Here is a 21863-nt window from a genome sequence, read left to right as displayed (position 1 = left end):
TAATGAATAGGCCATAAAATCAACCAGCAGGAATTGGGATGTGGGTGGTGGCCGGGGAGAGCAGCCTAGCAGTGGTCCAGTGCAACTTGAGAGGTTTAGTTCCCACATGGAAAAGCAGTGCTAAGAGGGTGAGGGTAGGGACAGAGCTGGCAACATCTATTACATCAGTACATCTAGTGCATCCAGTATAGGGGGATTGTCACTTTATGTGTTGGAGTTTCTGTGTGGAGTGTCAACAAGCCTTGCAAAGGCCTAAGACACGGATTCCATTTCAGTTTGTCAGAGCCACCCTAGTGGAACCCTGAGTATATATGTGAAGACTTTTATGGACTGATTGGTAAAATAAAATACTTCTCCTATTTGTCAAAAGTAATACATGCTCTGGGACGGCCCGGTGTCTCAGGTAGTTGGAGCTCCATGCTCCTAACCCCGAAGGCTACCGGTTGGATTCCCACATGGGCCAGTGGGTTCTCAACCACAAGGTTGCCTGTTCAATTCCTCAAGTCCCACAAGGGATGGTGGGCAGCGTCGCCTGCAACTAAAGATTGAACATGGCACCTGGTGCTGAGCTGTCGTTGAGCTCCCAGATGGCTCAGTTGGTTGGAGTGCGTCCTCTCAACCACAAGGTTGCCGGGTCGACTCCAACAAGGGATGGTGGGCTGCGCCCCCTGCAACTAGCAATGGCAACTGGACCTGGAGCTGAGCTGTGCCCTGCACAACTAAGACGGAAAGGACAACAACTTGAAGCTGAACGGCACCCTCCACAACTAAGATTGAAAGGACAACAACTTGACTTGGAAAAAAGTCCTGGAAGTACACACTGTTCCCCAATAAAGTCCTGTTCCCCTTCCCCAATAAAATCTTAAAAAAAAAAAAAAAAAAAAAAAGTAATACATGCTTTTTGTAGAAAATTTGAAAAAGACTGAAACAATTAATGAAGAAAATAAAAATCGCCTAGAATCCCATGACCGGGAGACAATCACTGTTGAAGTACATACGAGTATGATCCATTGCTGCAGTGGGTCTCAGGGCTCCAACTGCTGCTCGTTCTCTCCCTCCTCCACTCTTTTCCTTCTTTCTTTCTTTCTTTCTTTTTTTTTTTTTGAGAATTTCGTGAGATAACACATGTCAGGTACTTAGCCTGCTGTCTGACAAATAAATTCTCACTGAATTTTAACTATGATTCTTATTTATTTATTTCTATTGGGGAAAGGGAACAGGACATTGCTGGGGAACAGTGTGTACTTCCAGGACTTTTTCGAAGTCAAGTTGTTGTCCTTTCAATCTTAGTTGTAGGGCATAGCTCAGCTCCAGGTCCAGTTGGCGTTGTTAGTTGCAGGGGACACAGCCCACCATCTCTTGCCACCATCCCTTGCTGGAGTTGAACCGGCAACCTTGTGGTTGAGAGCATGCACTCCAACCAACTGAGCCATCTGGGCACCTGGAAGCTGAGCGGCAGCTCACTGACTTCATTCTAGTTGCAGAGGGCGCAGCTCACTGGCCCATGTGGGAATCGAACGGGTGACCTCAGCGTTAGGAGCATGGTGCTTCAACCACCTGAGCCACCGGGCTGGCAGCTCCCTCCTCCACTCTTTATTCTACATTCCTTCATCCTTTGCTCTCCCCTCAGCATATCTTGGTGGCTTACTTGGTTGTTGGTCCAAAGCTCCGTCCCTGAGGGACATGAACCATTGATAATCATGCCCTTCTCACAGTGGGTTTACTGCACGTATCTGTTCACAGTTACAGTGCTGTGTGGAGTACCAGGAGGTAGCCAAGGGGACCATCTGCATTCCACAGATTCCTCCCTGCTCCCATGGTGTGCAAGTGGCCCTATCTCCTCTTGCTGATGAACTATCCCTGCTAAGTTGGCGACTTGTCTTGCGCAGGAGTCCAAAGTGTCCTGATGGCAGCAGTAAGTGTGCAATTCAATGGCATCGTTGCTGTGTCCCCGAGCAAGAGGGTGCCCCCTTTGGGGATGGAGACCTCTAAGCCTACAGAGCCCAGAGTTGCAGGGATACGAAGCACAGAGTCCCCAGGGAATCATTGGGTGCAATGCTGCCAGCCCCTGATTCCTATCAGAGACCCAGCCCCACAGAGGGGTCTCCGATCTAACAAAGACACTGAAGGATGGCAGGCCACCCTATTAGAGTGTTTCCTCCAGGCTGGGGCTTCTGCTGCACCTCACAACGGCCATGCAAGGGTTCTGTAGGCTGGCTGCCTCCGAGTGAGGTAGCATGTGATATGAGCAGGGGTTCCACGGTCAGGGCCTCATCCCACTACTCCTTCTCTGACAAGTGCATCCCCTAGTTGGGTGCTAACCTGTGTGGGATTCCATGGATCCCCAAATGGACCATAATCAACAAGCCCCAGGATAGTGGTGCTGGCTCAGGCTCTGCAGGCAGGAAAAGGAAACCTGTACCTGCACTAGACATCCAAACTTGTGAGGATGGACCACTGGCCCTTTCAGGGCACAGCAGTGTTCCCTTATGCTCCCTGTAATTGGATGTCTGGGAGCCACTTTCTCGTGGCTGCCACAGTCCCCTGTGGTTGAACTACATTTCCTGATTAAAAAAGAAACACAATGCAATGTCAAGTTTTTCCAAATGAACTTTTAAATATTTTATGACTTAAAGTTTAAATTAAAGGGACAACGTGGCAGAAGCTAATAGTTTCTCAGTCAAGTCCATTCTTTCCTCCTTACTAACAAAATCTTGATTTCCCTCCCTCCCCACCCCCTCACCCCAGGGTAGCCAAGTGCTGGGTGAAAAAAGCCATATTTCCTAGACTTTCTTGCAACTGTGATTGCCATGTGACACAGTTCTAGCCATTGACCTGTATAAGCTGACATCTCTGAATTGGGCTTCAGGAAAGTTCTTTAGCAAGCATAGAGACTTGGCTGGTAAATGTCTTTTGCCCTTTTCTCTTTCTTATTTTTGCCTCCTATGAGGGAGTTACGATGCTGAGAGGGGGCAGGCATCTTGTGACTACAGGAAACAAAGCACCTCAGCCGTATGGAAGGCAGTGTGGAGGTTTCTCAAAAAATTACGAATAGAATTACTATATGACCCAGCAATCCCTCTCCTGGGTATCTACCCAAAAAGTCTGAAAACATCTACACATAAAGACACGTGTGCTCCAATGTTCATTGCAGCTTTGTTTACAGTGGCCAAGATGTGGAAACAACCAAAATGTCCTTCGATAGATGAATGGATACAGAAGTTGTGGTATATATACACAGTGGAATATTATTCGGCGGTAAGAAAAGATGATATAAGAACATTTGTGACAACATGGATGGAGCTTGAGAGTATAATGCTAAGCAAAACAAGTCAGACAGAAAAAGCAGAGAACCATATGATTTCACTGATATGTGGTATATAAACCAAAAACAACAAAAGAACAAGACAAACAAATGAGAAACAAGAACTCCTAGACACAGACAATAGTTTAGTGGTTACCAGAGGGTAAGGGGGGTGGGGGGTGGAAGATGAGGGTAAGGGGGATCAAATATATGGTGATGGAAGGAGAACTGACTCCGGGTGGTGAACACACAATGGGATTTATAGATGATGTAATGCAGAATTGTATACCTGAAATCTATGTAATTTTACTAACAATTGTCACCCCAATAAATTAAAAAAAAAAAAAAAGAAAGAAAGAAAGAAAACAAAGCACCTGGTAAGATTGGTTGAAATGAAAGATACAGAGAGTTAGGGTCTTTACTGGTATCACAGATCTGCTGTGCCAGTCCTAGGCTGCCTACTTCCAGACTTCTCATTATGTGAGAAAAATGATTTTTTTCTAATTTGTTTAAGCTCCTGGAATTTGTTTGTGTTTGTAATTCGCACCTGAACTCAGAGCACAACTTTCACAGTTGTGGATTTTTCAACCTCTTGCAATTTAGACTGGTTTTCTTTCACATGGTTGAAGTTCATGTTATTACGTGCATACAAGAAAATTTAACACAAAACAGCCAACATCGGGGCATCACTTGTAAAATCATTGGCTTTTAAAAATAAAGAAAGATTAGACATTTATCATTTATATCCCTCACACAGTTGCAACCCCTTTGCCACCATCCGATAAATGTCTAACTATTACATTGTTTTGTGTACCTGAAACTAATAAAAAAAAAGTATTAAAAAAGAAAATCCAACTATATGCTGTGTACCAGAGACACACTTTAAATTCAAAGATACAAATAGATTGAAAGTAAAGGGATGGATCAGCAATTCCTCTTCTGGGTATTTATCTGAACATTATGAAAACATTAATTTGAAAAAATATACGTACCCCTGTGTTCATTGCAGCATTATTTACAATAGCCAAGTAATGGAAACAACTACTAAATAAATAAATAAATAAATAAAATAAAGTAAAGATAAAGAAAGAATCGGACCGGCCTGGTGGCACTGATGGTTGGAGCGCTCTGCTCCTAACCCCGTGGTCTCTTGTTGGATTCCTATATGGGCCAGTGAGCTGTGCCCTCCACAGATAAGATTGTGAACAACAGCCATCCCTGCTGTGGGCTGCCAGGAGCAGCCAGCAGCCAGCGAGAGCTGCCATGAGCTGCTGTGAGAGGACAACTCACTGACTACCTCATCTGGGGGCGGGGAGCGCAAGGCTCATAATACCAGCATGGGCCAGGGAGCTGTGTCCTACACAACTAGACTGAGAAACAACGGCTTGAACGGGATTGCGGAGGAGGGCATAAGAAGGGGTAAAAAAAGATAAAGAAAGAATCCTTTAGGCTTTGAAGCAAAACAGGCTTAAGTAATAACCTATAAGAAAAAAATTTATATTGACTTAGATTAATAAGCAGCAAGATTCAGCTCTAGAAGACAGTGGGACAATGCTTGCAAAGCCCACACACTAAACACTAAGGGAGTTTAAACTCCGCTAAAGTACTATTGAGCTACAAAACAACACACAAACATTTCAATATCTAGTAACTCAGGAAATATAGTTTGTTGTCACGCAACAGCCTAGCCGACTGTCCCCCTGTACATTTCCTTAAAGAAAGAAGAGTCTGTGAGACTGTTTCTTTCCGGGACCTTGCTTCACTCTTGTGCTTATGCTTCATGCCTCTCTGTTTGGTCCCCAAAAGATGGCTGGTCAGCCAATGACGAGTAAGATTCCCCACAGGGGGAACAACTCAAGCCAGGCACAGTTGAGTGGGGACCAAGAGGAAAACTCACGGGGTCGATAGAGGTGGACACAGCCCCCACCTTCCCCCAGCTGAGGAGAGCTTCTGGCTATGTGACTATATTCCTTCCCACAACTTGCTTGGGAAGTGAGCCAATGGTGTGATAACATCAGTTCTCCTTCCATTCTTAACAATAGGTTTTAGCATAAAGGATTTGTTCCTGGGGAGGCACATGTCATAGTTGTTAAGACATCATAGGACTTTCTGCTCTGGCTGTTAGCAGGCAAGGGTGTTTGGTTTGAATCAGTTTGTGGTATGATGTCTGAGACTCACAGACCTTGTTTGGAGAAAACAATGCTACTTCCTTGTATAATTATCAATAAAAGCCACCAGTCAGTCTGAGTCGGGGCTCTCGGTCCTTTGAGGCTGGGAGACCCTTGGCGCTGTGAGATTTAACTGCATTAAGTCTCTTTTCTCTCTTTCTCAAAACTTAACCTAACTCTGCCCCTTCTCGATCCCTCACTGCCCGTGTTGCGCTGAACGCAACAATAGTTGATTTTCTAAATGAATGATGAAAGTCAAACTTCACTCAGAAGAGAGATTACTGATATGATCCAGCTGTTCCACTCCTGGGTATTTATCTGAAGGAAAGGAAAAACGAACTCAAAAAGATATCTGCACCCCCATTTTCATTGCAGCGTTATTTGTAATATCCCAAACATGGAAGCAACCTAAGTGTACATTCATGGATGAATAAAGAAGATGTGGTATATATGGAATATTTTTCAGCCACAAAAAAGAAAGAAATCTTGCCATTTGCAACAACATCGGTGGAAAATGAGGGCATTATGCTAAGTGAGATAAGCCAAATAGAGAAAGACAAACACGATATGATCTCACTTATATGTGCAAAGCAAAAGAACAACAAAATGAGCTCACAGATTACAGAGAAGAGGTAGTGGTTGCCAAGGGTGTGTTATGAGGCTTGGGTGAAATGGGTGAAGGACGTCAAAAGGTATAAATCACACCTTAAAATTCCACACTCATGGTGATCAATGAAATACACAGCTTGCATCTAGGGAGACAATACATGGGAGCAGTTGGACCCGAGGCACCTGGACAGCAGGTACTCTGTGAAGATAACCCAGAACCTGTTTAAATGGTCTGTGCTGCCCAATGGAACGGGCAGGGATGACCCGTAGGGGGGTCCAGCGCCCTCCTCTGGCAGCCTGGAAAAGAAGAGACTATCCAGCCAGGTCCCACAGCTAGTGGGGCACGGCAGGCATAGAACCCAGGAGTCACCCCGCAGACAGGGAAGGCCACCCTTTGGAGTTCCCCTGAGAATCCATGGGTCCCTTGTCCTCTCTTCTGTCCACATTTCCAGCTCTTACCAATTGACCCAAGCATCTTTCACAGCCCAGAGGACTGCATGACATCGAGGCTCTGTGACTCAGTTTCCTCAAGGGTAAAATGGAGATAACGATATACCAACTACAGAACATTGTAAAGCTGAAAATGAGGCAATGGATGTTTAGGGCCTGACTCAAATAAGAGGATTCCATGAAAATTTGGAACCTCTCTTCTTGGACCTTGGAGGAGGGGTAAGAAAAGCAGACACAGAGAGAGGGCGGGGGCTGCCTGGCGGACTGTGGGAAATGCTTAGAAGAAAGCTATTAGGATTGGGAAGAAACTGAGAAAAGGAAAAAGAAAGTCGGTCTGCTGCTTCCACCTCTAGAAGATCAAGGCCACTTCCTCTGATGAAACCATGTCCTCCCATGCCCACGGTCTATGCAGTAGGCTGATGCCTACCTCATCCTGCAGAGGGGTGGGCAGGGCCTCCTATGGAGCCAGCCCTGTAGGTCACCAATGGTCCCAGCCCCCAATCGCTCAGCCCATCCACCACCAGTCACAGGCTGGCACTGCCCTCATTGGAGACAGTCCCAGGGACTGTCACTGGGGTGAATCATTACTGCTCTGAGTCTTCATCCTGTGTCCAAGGAAGGCTCTGCATTAGCCAGGGCTCTAACAGCTGTTCATGGAATCACCTTAGGAGCATTACAGAAACACAGCCTCTGGGACTCACCCGCAGAGGTCTGCACTCAGAACCTAAGGCCCAGAGATTCTGTGGTGCAGCCACACAGAAGCATCCAGAAGCAGCAGAAAGATCTGTGGAGTCAGTGAAACTGCAGTTCGAGTCCCGCACCTGTCACTTCAGTCATGGACTTGGGGCAGAACCTCCCTGAGCCTTGGTCTCACATCTGTAGAGTGGAGAGGACAGAGGGCCCTGCAGAGCCCAAGGTGGAGGCATGGCCTCCAGGAGGCCCACTCTCCAGGGAGGTGGGAGTGTGAGCCCACCCTCACTTCTCAACCTCAGGGAGGGTGTGAGATTGCCCATGGGAACAGACCTAGCCTGGTGGGCCTGGTCCACCCTGGGGACTGCAGGGGAGGGAGAAGGGCCAAGAGCAAGCTGGGTGCCCCTGGTGCTGGAGATGGCGCCCGAGGGCATCTGACCACAGAGGCTCCCTCCTCCTTCCCTCTGAGGGGCTGTAGCTGGGCAGAGACTCAGGGCGCCTTTCCTTTCCTAAAAGAGCCTGAGCTGGTCCTCCTGCTGCCCCTCTGCCTGGGATGAGAGAGAGAAACAGAGGCTGAGAGACACTCAAAGAAGAGGAGAAAGGGAGAGAGAGTGAGAGACAGGGAGAGATGGAGACTGACTACTAAGATGAGGAGGGCGCTGGCAGAGGCAGGGAGCCGAGGTGGGAGAGGAGAGGCCCCAACAAGCCAAGGTCAGGATCACGCCCTTCAGTGTGAAGATGGAGGCTGGAGACCAGCATCATGGCTCCCTTTGCACTGACCACAAGGGAGGCCCTTTTGCAATAGAGGAAAACAAGAAGCCAGATTGATACAGGAAGTGCTGATCACTCTGGGGCATCAAATTGGGGAAGGCCCCACCCTTCCTCTGTCCTCTGAAGGAGCCTGATTGTCCCTCTCCTGCTGCGCAGACGTCCTGAGGTGGCCCCTCCGCGGGGCCTCCCTCTGGCCTTGAGGTCTGTGCTTGTCTTCTCATCTCCCTGGAGGAGAGCAAGGCGATGGGTCTGCCCCTGCTGCTGACCCTGCTGCTGCTGCTGCTGCTGCTGGCGTCTCTACAGGCTGGTGAGTGGCTAGGACCAGCCTGGCTCTGCCCAGGGCCATGGGGGAGCCCTTGGGAGGGGCTTATGCTGGGTGTCTGGAGAAGGGGTCTGCTGGGGTGGCCGGCCAGGCCTCCTGTCCCCAACAAGCAAAGGGCTGGTCCCACAGTGCTGGGGCCCTCACCGCTCCCCCTCCCACTAACCCCTAGTGTGGAGAGAAGGACACCCTGCCAGAGGACCAGTCCTACCATCTGTCACACTTCTGCCAGCTGGTCGGGGGCTACCTCTTTGTCCTGCACCCATCACCACCCCCAATTTGAGGTTTCTCCCTCTCCTTCCCGCCTTCAGGTCGTGCAACAAAGTGCAATTCACAGTATCTTTATGAAATCAGCCAACCAAAGCAACTCTCAGCCCCTGAAGGTGGCTCCGTCCAGATCCCCTTCTCCTTCTGTCACCCCTGGGAGTTACCCAGTGTTCTCAGCGTGACTATATCCTGGAAATGGAAACACTTCCATGGGGAGACCATCTACAACACGACTCAATCTTTCATCCATAAGAATTTCAAGAACCGGCTCTCCCTGAACTGGACAGAGGACGGGAGGAGCGGCTTCCTCCAGATCTCTAACCTGCGGAGGCAGGACAAGAGTGTGTACTTCTGCCAAGTCCGCTTGATAGCCCGGAATCATAGCAAGGTGATGTGGCAGTGCGTCCCTGGGACCAACCTCGTCATCACCCCCGGTGAGTCCAGCTGCCCTGGTGAAGCTTTCGAAGGCCACTGGTGCCCTCATCCACCAGGCCTGGTCCAGGCGCCACTCTTGCTGACCCTTCTCTCAAACTCCTGTCCCTCGTCGCTACTCCTGCCCAGCTATTCCCATACCTGTGCCTCCCCACAGACATGAGCTCAGCCTGGCACACACAGTAGGTCCCAACAACGCTCTGAGGAGCCCCCGATTCCCTGGAAACACCCCATCACCTGTTTTCCCAATCCACCTGCTTCCTTCTCCCACTCTGCTCCCCAGAACACGGCCTCCAATGCTCCCCGCCCTGGTCCCATCTCTTTCTTCCCCTTCACCATCTCCCTCCTCCTGTCTCCATCCTTCTTACCCTCCTAGCCTCTCGCTGACCCCCCGGTCCCCACCTCTCCCACAAGAGGCCCTGTGTTGTCCCCTTCTCCACTCTGATCCTGCTCCCCTGTCCTGGTCGTTAGAGGCCCCTCTGTAGCAGCAATAACAGCAGCTCCCGCTTACTGTGCATCACGACCAGGCTGACACCTTGGTCTGCATCGCGCTAGTTAACCTGCACAACCCCACAATAACAGCAGGTATTGCTATCATATACCTGTTCCAGATGGGGAAACTGAGGCCTGCAGAGCCTAAACACCTGCCCAAAGTCGCTCTTGTGATGCAGGTGAGATTTGAACCTAGTTGAACCCCAGAGTCTCCTCTCTTAACCATGAGCCGATCAGCCTCACCTTCTGACTTGATCATCTTGTTGTTTTTCCCCATTTTTAACCTAAGAATGGGGGGTGTTGCATTAATAGACCTTCCTAATTACTAAGTGGGCATCAGAACTTGAACCTGGGTTTATCTGTCTCCAGGGCAGTGGGGGAGGGGCTGTCTCCCAGGAGCTGGCAATGAGTGGGTCTGTTGTCCGTATAATATTATTTAGAAAACTAACAATTAACTAATTTGGTTTGCTTTTCATAATCACTTGCACAATGGTAATTCTAAAGTATTAATAAGTCAGTGATGAATTACTGCTCCCGGCTGGGAAGGACACTCTTTGAGCCCCACGCTGCCCTCCCTGGGTAAACCACTGCCCCATCTTGACCACCATGCTGTTTCTAGGACTTAAATGTTAATTTAACCTTAAAATCACATTCCAGTATACACTAGGAGTTTTACACATGTTTTCTCATTCATTAAAAAACAATCCTGTAGGGAGCTAGCAAGAAGATGGTGGCTGAGCTAGCAAGTGCGGATTGCAGTTAGCAAGGCGGATTGCAGCTAGCAAGTGGGGTTGGTTGGTTGACAGAGAAGGGGACAGCAGGTTGCAGGTTGTGTGGATCCTGTTTTCTGTGTCTCCAACCCAGCTGCCAGCGATACTATAGTGATTATTTATATCTACAGAAATCCCAAGGATGTTTTGACCTCATACTTGCATTTTTCAAATTTGATGGTCACAACACCAGCTACAAATAATATGGAAGAATTTTTGGGAAACTTTCTAGATGGAAAAGTGGTAGGAAGCCTTTGGTTTGATCACATCAGAAACTGGTACAAGTATAGACACAACTTCAATATTCTGTTTATGATGTATGAGGAAATGAAAATGGACCTCAAAAGTTCTGTGCTTAAAATCAGCCATTTTCTTGAGAAAGAACTGAGTGAAGAGGACGTGGAAGCTGTTGTGAAGCAGACTACATTCGAGAACATGAAGTCTGATCCAAATGCAAACTATGATGACATTATACATAACGAAGTTGGGACAAGAAGAAATGATGGACATGTTTTGAGCAAAGATGACATCGGAGACTGGAAAAATTACTTGACAGTGGAGCAAAGTGAAAGAGTTGACAGAATATTCCAAAAGAATATGAAAGATTTTCCCTTGAAATTCATCTGGGACATAAATAAGGAGTAGAATCAATGTAAAAGAATTCTATAAAAATCTACTTAACTAGAGGGCCTATTTTAATATACATATTAATTTGTTCTCATGCAAATATTAATTATAAAACTTTAGCAGTAAAATAATGAGTAAACTGTGCTTAGAATAGTTGTCATGAGTTTTTTTGAAAACACTTTGGAATTTCAAAACGTAAAATGATTTTAGAGATAGTCTGCATTGATAGCCTGTATTATAAAGTGAAAACAGGAAGCATGTAATGTGAATTGTAAATGTCCTCAGTTTCTGCACTGCACAATTTTTTGTTTTTTAATTTATTGGGGTGACAATTGTTAGTAAAATTACATAGATTTCAGGTGTACAATTCTGCATCACATCATCTATAAATTACATTGTGTGTTCACCACCCAGAGTCAGTTCTCCTTCCATCACCATATATTTGATCCCCCTTACCCTCATCTCCCACCCCCAACCCCCTTACCCTCTGGTAACCACTAAATTACGTTCCCCAGATTAATTTTCAAACCCCCGTGGCCATCTTGTGGTTACTGATTGTTTTCTAATCCCCTCACCCTCCCCCTTACTCCCACTCCCCCCGCCCATCTAGCAACCCTCAGTTTTTCCTCTTTGTCTCCAAAACTGTTTCTGATTAGTTCATTCACTTATTCTTTTCTTTAGATTCCGCATATAAGTGAGATCATATGGTACTTATCTTTCTCTGTCTGACTTATTTCATTTAACATAATGTTCTCTAGGTCCATCCTTGTTGTTTGCAAATGGTACGATTTCTTTCTCTTTATGGCTGCGTAGTACTCCATTGTATAAATGTATCACAGTTTCTTAATCCAGTCATCTACTGATGGGCATTTCGGTTGTTTCCATGTCTTTGCTATTGTGTATAGTGCTGCAATAAACATAGGAGTGCATAAAGATTTTTGAATTAGAGTTTTGGATTTCTCTGGATAGATACCTAGGAGTGGAATTACTGGATCATAGGGTAGTTCCATTTTCAGATTTTTGAGATACCTCCATACTGTTTCCATAGTGGCTGCACCAATCTGCAATCCCACCAACAGTGCACAAGCGTTCCCTTTTCTCCACATCCGCGCCAGCACTTGTTGTTTGTTGATTTATTGATGATAGCCATTTTGACTGGGGTGAGGTGGTATCTCATTGTGGTTTTTATTTGCATTTCTCTGATGGTTAGTGAGGTTGAGCATTTCTTCATATGTCTGTTTGCCACCTGTATGTTCTTTTTAGAAAAATGTCTCTTCAAGTCCTCTGCCCATTTTTTAATTGGGTTGTTTGTATTTTTGGAGTTGAGTTGAGTGAGTTTTTTATAGATTTGTGATATTAATCCCTTATCAGATATAGCATTAGCAAATATCTTTTCCCATTCAGTAGGATCCCTTTTTGTTTTATTGATGGTTTCCTTTGCTGTGAAAAAGCTTTTTAGTTTGATATAATCCCACATGTTTATTTTTTCTCTTACTTCCCTCGTGCGAGGGGATATATCAGTAAAAATCTTACTCTGGGTAATGTCTGTGAAGTTTCTTCCTATATTTTCTTCTAGGTATTTTATGGTTTCAGATCTTACATTTAAGTCTTTAAGCCATTTTGAATTTATTTTTGTATATGGTGTAAGGAGGTGGTCCAGCTTCATTTTTTTGCATGTGTCTGTCCAGGTTTCCCAGCACCATTTATTGAATAGACTGTCTTTACCCCATCGTACATTCTTGCTTGTAATTTTTTAATCTGCAATTAAATTTGATATCAAGGAAACATTAAAAATTGTTTTAAAAAAACACAATCCTGTAAAAGGAAAAATACAGTTTGATTCTACTTAGATGAGATCCCTAGAGTAGGCAGATTTATAGACAGAAAGTAGACTAGACATTATGAAGGGCTGGGGTGGGGAGAATGAGGAGTTGTTGGTTAGTGGGGACAGAGTTTCAGTTTGGGAAGATGAAAAAGTTCTGCAGATGGATAGTGGTGAGAGTTGTACAACAATGTGAATATACTTAATGCCACTGAACTATAAACTTAAATATGGCTAAAGTGCTAAATTTTGTCACGTGTGTTTTACCACAATAAAATTCTTTAACCCTGCGTTATAATTGAATGTAAGTTAGAGTTCATCACTTACTGTTTGTAAGTGATGAAATGAGGTTCTGAGGTCAGACCACGGATCAGTGGTAGAGTCAGGATTTAAACTGAGTGATGTGGATTCTGAGCCTTCAGCATTTCACATTGTTACTCCCTTCCCTGTGTGAGAGCTTCAGAGGGTTGCTCCCCACCCCCAATATTCCCCAAACTAGGGAACAAGGTGTGACAGTTTCACCCAGATACCTCCAGTCCTCCAGGGGAGAATTTGTTTATTTCTCATGTCTTCTCAGCCACCAAGAAAACCACCCAAAGCCCCACCAAAACTGCCGCTACGACCGATGGCCTCAGTGTCTCTGGGGACAAAAGGAGCTCAGGGTCTTGGCCCCTGAGAACAGAAGCTGTGGTCGCCGTGGCACTGTTCAGCGCTGTGCTCAAAATTGCAATTTTGGGAGTGACGGTCTATCTCAGGTGGAAGAGAAGCAAAGGTAAGTGCTCAAAGACCCCGCTCCCTGCCAAGCTTCCCAACTGGGTGTTTCTGAAAACCCACCTGCTCAGAATGACCACTGGTGCCCGTTAAAAATGCAAATCCCTGCCGGGTGAGGTCTGGACGTGGGACTCTGCAGTGAGAACAGTCTGCTCAGTGGGTCTCTGAGCGAGCAAGTTTGAGAACCACTGCTCCAGAGCAACCCCTCTCCACTAATCTGATCATTTCAAGTTCTGTCTCTTGACGTAATCATTTCTCATCAGTGCTCACCTTTTGGTTCGTGGGGGGAGAGGGTCTACCCTGAAAAAGTCAGGAGAGAGCAGATGGAAGTTAGCTCAGCTCAGCAAACATTGGTTGAATGCCCATTTTCTAGGGCCTGGCTTGTGATTGGAGATACTAGTAGGTAAAGCAGAAGTGCTGATTTGAAGAAACTCAGTCGGTAAGGCAGGAAAGGGGGAAGTTGCCCCATTGGGGATGGAAGAGGAGTAATCAAGGAGGACTTCCCAGAGGAAGTGACACCGGCAGAAAGTCTCAAAGAATAAAAGGAGTTAGCCAGGGAAGTGCTGAGCATGGTGCAAAGTTCACTGTTCTTCCAAGCAGAGGAAACCATTTTGGGAGCTGTAAGCAGCTCAGTGTTTTGGAGGAGGCAGGAATAGAGGACACTATAAATCACACCCAAGAGCCTCAAATCCCAGAAGCAACTTGAAGCAGCCAAGGGACAACCTCACTTTACCTTGCAGATACATCAGTCTGTGGGGGAAGGGATAGAGCCAGGCTTGAGCCGGTCTAATGCAGTGGCATTGTGGGTGCAAGGAGAGAGCCAGATTCTGGAAAAGGTTAAGAGGGGACAGTAAGACTTGGGGATTGGATTGATGTAGGGGTGAGGGAGCAGGAGGAAGTCCCACATTTACAACTTGGGTGAAGGAGGGTGCGATGAAACCACTTAGTGCATCAGGAAACAGGAAGTCAGAGACCTCCTCTAATTTGGGATAGGTTATATTTAAGATACCTGTGCTGTATCTGAGTAGAGATGTCCACCAGAAATTTGGATGTGTCCATTTATAGTGCAGAGAGGACAGGGCTAGAGGCATTAATTATTTGTGTCCCAACACCCTCCAAAATTGATTTTAAAGAAAATTTTCAATGAAAGGAGATTTGCCGTATTACATATTAAAGCACAGAGGTGAAGAGCATAAAATCTGAGCTCCTGAAGTTAACCCTGGATGCGTCAACTCTGGCACAATGGTACTATTACTCTGTGCCTCAACTTACTCGTCAGTAAAATGGGGATAATAATAGTAATGACCCGGGGTTGTCATGGCGATTAAATGTAATGTATTTAGAATAGATCTTGGCACAGAGTAAGCACCATACGAGCAGTAGCACTTATAATTATTCAGTTATCATAATATAAATGATGCAATACTGGAATATTAATACTTAGAGAAAGCAATGGAAGAAAAGAGAAAAATCCAAATATAGGTAGTATGAAAACAGACCCAAATATATGTAGGAATTTTGTAGGTTAAAATGTCGCATTAGTTTCTTGTTGTTGTTGTTTGTTTTTTAAATATTTTTTAAATTACAGTTCATATACAATATTATATTAGTTTCAGGAGTACAACATAGTGATTAGACATTTATATTACTTACTGAGTGATCACTCCTATAAATCGAAAAATTACTCATTTGATATCATACTTACTTGTTACAACATTATTGACCATATTCTTTATGCTATACTTTACATTCCCATGACTATTTAATTTGTACTTCTTAATTCCTTCCCCTTTTTCACCTGACCCCCAGGCTCCCTCCCATCTGGCAACCATCAAAATGTTCTCTGTATCTATGAGTTTGTTTCCTTTATAAATAGTGCTACAGTGAACATATGGATGCACATGTCCCTTCCAAGTAGTGTTTTGGGTTTCTTTGGATAAATATCCAGAAGTGGGATTACTGGGTCCTTCTTTGTCTCCTGCTATAGCCTTTGTTTTAAAATCTGTTTTGTCTGGTATAAGTACTGCTACACCAGTTTTTTTTTGTTTGAGTATTTGTTTGTTTTGCATTTCAATTTTCATGAAATATATTTTCCATCCTTTTACTATCAGTCTGTGTGGTCTTTCGATCTGAAGTGAGTCTCTTGTAGGCAGAGTTTATAAGGTCCTTGTTTTCTTATCCATTCAGCAACTCTGTCTTCTCATTGGAGCATTTAACCAAATTACATTAAAATAACAGTTTATAGATATGTAGTTATTGTCATTTTATTATATTTTTTTACCCTTTTTTTCCCCTTCTTATTCTTAAAGAAGTCCTTTCAATATTTCTTGTAATACTGGTTTTGTGTTATTGAACTCCTTTAACTTTTTCTTGTCTAGGAAACTATTTATCTGTCCTTGAATTCTATATGACAGCTTTGCTGGGTAGAGTACTCTTGGTTGTAAATCCTTGCTTTTCATCACTTTGAATATTTCATGCCAATCCCTTCTGGCCTGCAAAGTTTTTGTTGAGAAATCAACTGACAGTCTTATGGGAGCTACCTTGTAGATAACTAACTGCTTTTCTCTTGCTGCTTTGAAGATCTCTCTTTGTCTTTAACCTTTAACCTTTGACAGATGGAAGGGGGTTGGGGGTTGGGTGGCAAAGGGGAAGGAATTAAGAAATATAAATTGGTAGTTACCAAATAGTCATGGTGATGTTAAGTATAGCATAAGGAACAGAGTCAATAATATTGTAATACATATGTATGATGTCAAATGGGTACTAAATGTGACTTGGTGTGGACCTCTTTGGGTTCATCTTGTTTGGGACTCTGTGCTTCCTGGGCTTGTATGTCTATTTCTTTTGCCAAGTTAGGAAAGTTTTTCATCATTATTTCTGCAAATAGGTTTTTAATTCTTTGCCTCTCTTTTCTCCTTCTGGTACCCCTATGATATGAGGTTGTTACACTTGATGTTGTCTCAGAAGTCCCTCATACTATCCTCATTTTTTTTTTAAAATTTTATTGGGGAAGGGGAACAGGACTTTATTGGGGAACAGTGTGTACTTCCAGGCCTGTTTTCCAAGTCAAGTTGTTGTCCTTTCAATCTTAGTTGTGGAGGGTGCCGTTCAAGTTGTTGTCCTTTCAGTCTTAGTTGTGTCAGGCGCAGCTCAGCTCCAGGTCCAGTTGCCGTTGCTAGTTGCAGGGGGCACAGCCCACCATCCCTTGCGGGAGTTGAACCGGCAACCTTGTGGTTGAGAGGATGCACTCCAACCAACTGAGGCATCCGGGAGCTCAGCAGCAGCTCAGCTCAAGGTGCCGTGTTCAATCTTAGTTTGCAGGGGGGCGGAGCCCACCATCCCTTGAGAGAGTCGAGGAATCGAACTGGCAACCTTGTGGTTGAGAGCCCACTGGCCCCTGTGGGAATTGAACCGGCAGCCTTCGGAGTTAGGAGCATGGAGCTCTAACCGCCTGAGCCACCGGGCCGGCCCCTATCCTCATTTTTGTAGATTCTTTTTCTTTTTGCTGTTCTGATTGGGTGCTTTTTGCTACCTTGTCTTCCAAATTGCTGACTGGATCCTCTGCTTCATATAATCTACTATTGATTCACTGTAATGAATTCTTCATTTCGGTTATTGTATCCTATGTTTCTGACTGGTTTATTTTGTTTTCTATCTCCATTTTTATGTTTCCTCTCTCTCTCTCTCTCTCTCTCCCTCTCTCTCTCTCTCTCTTCCTCTCTCTCTCTCTCTCTCTCTCTCTCTCTCTCTCTCTCTTAAATACAGAAAACTTTTAATTCCGTGAAAGGGAAATTTTCTGGATAATTCCATGTGTTCTTATAATCATAGAGACAATCTTATCCATACTTATTCATTACCAAAAATAAAGATTACAGTTACGATTTATTCTCCATAGGTACAAACAATCTCATCTATTTTGACATCATAAAGGTAGAAAGACAAAAGAGAGATGAAAAGAATATGATTTTCCAGTTTTTAAATTTATTTTATTGTTTGTTTTTATTGATTGTTTCACTGTTTGTATGTTTATCTTGAAAGAGCCCATGCAAGTGAGGGAAAGTGTTTGCAGGCTAATTTCAAACAACATGAGAGGGATTAACCACTAAATATGAAAAAATAAGACTTTTAGCTTACTAATTAAAGTAGGAAGAATTTTCCTGAAACATGCCAGTTAAATTGGTCTGCACCACATTAATAAATGGAGAACATGTATCTCCTGTAACAAATAGCTTAAAACAGTGTAGACACTACCAAAATTGCTAGTGAGGATATGGAAATTTTCAAGCCACAATCCCCTGGGACACATGAAAAACAAGTTACTTTTTAACCTGAAATCAGAAGAGCAAGATCTGTAAAAGTAACAATATTGCCATTGTTCTCAGCAATCTACTGATGAGTCCTACAGATTCTGAAAATCTGTTCAATAAAATGAAGACGGATTTCTTGGCAAGCTCCTTGCTTAAGGTGCAAGTAACTTCTAAAGCTGGATTTCTTAATCTGTGGATAGATGCAAGCTTTATTGGCAGCACGGCTCCATCTTGAGAATTATCTTCAGAATGAAAGTCCAGCAATGATCTCCTTCAGTGAAACACTGCCTGTAGAGCTACAAGTTTGCACTAGAGGTCCCTGGGCAGGTGCAACTCTTAGCTGATAAGCCAGAAATAGATTAAAGAGAGGAAAGTAGAGGTCAAAGACTTCTGTTTACAGATGCTATCCTGGATAAAATATCAAGAGCTTTGGGACTAGAAATGGACAATAAGCACAAAGGAGGTAATCGGATATCAATAATGCTGAGAAGTTAAGATGCCTGAAGACTGAGCCTTTTATATGTAGCCTCTGGAAGTACTGCTTGGGACCATTCTATTTGGAACTCAGATCTGAGCAGCACTCCTAGGTGTTTCTATTATCTAGTACTTGTGTATTTCTGAATAACCATAATAACTAACACTCAAAAATGATGCCTCTGACACCCTCCAAGGTTCTGTAGGTTCTTCCAAATTCAAGAAAGTTCACATAGAGCCTGGTATTATTTTCGCGTTAGCCTATATTATATAACAATTATTTAAAAATTGGTAATCCATGGTGGGCTCAATAAGAGCTGGGTTCCCTAGGCTCTTTATCCTCCCTTATGGGGAAATCTGTTCCTGGCGTGGAACTCTGGGCTGGGGAGCCTGGTGTGGGTCTGGGTCCCCACACTCCTCAGGGGGTACCTCCACAGCCAAAATATCCTTTCTGATTTTCGACTGCCATGCAGGTGTGGGTTCAGCCCATTCTGCATCTCTGCCACTACTACCAGTCTTGACATTTCTTCTTCTATATATCCTTAGCTGCAGGACTTCTATTCAGCTAGACTTTAGGCAATTTTCAATGATGGTTGTTCTGTAGTTTAGTTTTGATTTCAATGTGGTCATGAGAGGATGCAAGAACAGTGTTTATCTACCCCACCAACGTGACTGGAACTCCAAAAGGTTTCTAATCAATGGGGAAAGGTGAGTAATTCAATACATAGCGTTGGAACAATTGCATAACCATCTGCGAAAAAATAACGCTATCTCCATACCCCATAATTTGCACCAAAATTAATTCAATGAAGGTCAAAGATTCAAAATTGAGGGGGGGAAATAACCCTAGTACTAAAAGAAAGCATGTGAGACTGTTTTATAACCATGGAGTGGAAATGACCTCTTTAAGTAAAACATAAAACCCAAAAGCCGTGAATACAAATATTGATAAGTTCAATTTCATACAAATTGTTTTTTAATTCTGCAAAAAACCCCAAAAACAAACACACAAAACAACCACCATAGTTTTCTCCTGAGAATGAGAATGAGGGTCAAAGTTGAAGAGAAAATTTGACATAGTCACTGAGGAAATGGAAAATGTTATTTAATGACTCAACTCAGATAAGAAGCCATGAATCAGCAGAAGTATCTTTGCACATGATTGTGTTTTTCCCCACAGGTATTCAACCATGTAGTTTAGTAACTTTTAGGATCTGTCAATTAGGAGTTCTGTTTAGCTGCTAGTACTAGAGACCAGAAGCCACATAGCTTAAATAACACAGAGTTTATAGTTTTTCCTTCATGTAAAAGGACCTGGAGGCAAACAGCAGAGGCCATTGTCTCAGTCATCCAAGCTCCTACCTTTCTGCTCACTCTCTTAGATACCAGCTTCTGTCTTGAAGATTGCCTCATCATTCAAGATGGCTGCTAAGATTCTGGCCATTATTTCTGAGTCCAAGCAGGAAACATAAGGAAAGAGCACAGGAAAAAAGACTATGCCCCAGTTGTCTGTCCTCAATTTAAGGAGCTTTCAGGTCCCACCCATGCGTCCCCTTATATCTTATGGGCCAGAATTAGTCACATGTCCCACATCTATCTGTAGGGAAGCGCTTGCCACTCCAAATAAAATCAAGGTTCTGTCACTGAGTATGAAGAAGTGAGTGGATATTAGGAAAGCAAATAGCACTGCTTGCCATGGGAGACATTCAGGATTAGAATTTGTCAACTCAGTGCGGCAGAAGGACAAGGGAACACAGGAGGTCAAGGAACTGGTGAGAGGGTGGAGGGCTCAGCAGGGAGCTTGAATAACCTCAAAGAAAGTGGATGATCAAGGAACAAGAGTTCAGGGCGATCAAAGCACAGGTGTAGGGGGATGATGACATGAGAGAACTGGAAGGAAAGAAAGCTGTAGCATAAAAACGATACTAGCATTCAATATTTCAGAGGTCTCAGCAGTCCCAGTGATTACAAATATAAAGTCCAGGGTATAACTCAGGGGAGTGGAGGTGGCTGGAGCTGGGATACAGGCAAGTCCAGTGCATTAGAGGTTTGTCCCATGGATGATGAGTCCTCCCAGGAAGGTGAAGGGATGGAGAGGATGTGTGTGAACTGGAGCCAAATCCTTGGGAAATGCTGCAGGGACACTTGAGGTTGTAGAGGGGGGAGGGCCTGGGAGGAACAGCAGAGGTTTCAGCGGAAGACATGGAGGAGAATGGGCTGCAGGGCAAACACAGATTGCAGCCATGAGATTTATGAGGTGGGAGAGAGAAACAGCCGCCACTCAGAAGGAAAGCACAAGAAGCTGGTTTGTCAGGGCAGGAGGGAGCAGTGGTGCCTGTGACACGATGGGGGGGGGGGGGTAGGGAGAGTGGGCCAGGGCTCAGCAGTGGAAGGAACAGGTTGTGGGATCCTGGAAGGGTTCGAGGAAGGGAGAAGGATGCACAGGGAAAGGTGGGGGAGAGAGAGCAGGATAAAGGGACATGGTGCAGAGAAGAGCTGCTCCCCACATTTGGTGTTGAGGACAATAGCAGGACAGGTGTGGGGGGCCTCGGTGCCAGCTGAGTGCCCGCTCTGAGTCTCAGGCTCTTCCCAGATGGGTGTCAGCAGAGCCGCTTTGCTGCCCAGATCTCTCCAAGGATGGTCTCAGAGTAGGACGAGCATAGAAGGCAGGAAGGAGAGATGCCACCACGGATGGCACACTGACACTCTGTTGGTCCCTCTACAGGTCTGCGGACTAATGCCTGAGCCCCAGCCAGGTGAGTGCTTGTCCTCCAAGTGAGTGGATGGAGGGAGGTGTGGTTTTGGAAACAGGAAGTGTCTTTATGAGAAGAGAACTGGGGAGACTTTCTCAGCTGTTCTCATCTTCCACTTTCTTATCCACATCCTCATATGCCCCTAATAGACCAGGCTCTTCACTTCCTGAGGCTCCTTAGAGTCAGCTGCACAGAGGGATCACCGCTTCCCATAACGACCCTGGCCAGACGCAGACAACTCAGAAGCCAGCAGGGGTCGAAAGTCACCAAGGACCTGAGAGAAACAGCCATCTGCTCCAATTCCCTCTACAACCTCCTGCTCTTGCCCACAAAATAAAAGTACCTGTAAGATTTTCCTGAATGCATCTAAGGAGAAAACTGATGTCACCTTCAACATCTGTCCTTCTCACCAAAATGAACTATAAGATCCCTCCTCTAGTCCTTCTGTCCAGGGACTGCCTCAGGCTTGGAAACACTAAGTCCCCAAACACTGGTAGGCAGCCCAGAACCCAAGGTCTGTCCCCCAATCTAACCATTCTATTCCCCTTACAATAACAATTGGCATGAATCATGTTAAGCCTTTGTGTGTATTACCTCATTAAACATAATGAACAACCCTGAATGGTATAGAAACTACTTGTTTCAGGCGTGAAACAAGGAGCCAGAATGGTTACAGTGTTTTTCACAAGGCAACATAGCTAGTAAGTTGTGAGCCAGGATTTGAACTCAAACCTGCCCTTCTAGATGTCCTTCTCCCAGGACTCAGGTGTCATTGCCTTCCCAGATTCTTATATTGTGCGGGCCTCCCACCAGAAATGATGATATCGGTAACATAGA

The 21863-nt window shown here is 44.8% G+C and overlaps 1 protein-coding gene across 3 annotated transcripts in view; it reads left to right on the top strand.

The window, feature by feature from the left end:
- The first annotated feature begins 8193 nt into the window (after positions 1-8193).
- LOC117024856 (NXPE family member 3-like) overlaps positions 8194-21863 on the top strand; it is a 60169-nt gene continuing 46499 nt past the window's right edge. For all 3 annotated transcript variants that reach the window (XM_033110471.1, XM_033110470.1, XM_033110468.1), the window contains exon 1: positions 8194-8299. The gene's annotated coding sequence lies outside the window, so the exon portion shown is untranslated. The remainder of the gene's footprint in view (positions 8300-21863) is intronic.

This window comes from Rhinolophus ferrumequinum, chromosome 7, assembly GCF_004115265.2.
Source record: "Rhinolophus ferrumequinum isolate MPI-CBG mRhiFer1 chromosome 7, mRhiFer1_v1.p, whole genome shotgun sequence".
Lineage (NCBI taxonomy): Eukaryota > Metazoa > Chordata > Mammalia > Chiroptera > Rhinolophidae > Rhinolophus > Rhinolophus ferrumequinum.
Note: the sequence above shows the minus strand (reverse complement) of the source record. Positions and strands in the feature narration are given on the sequence as shown.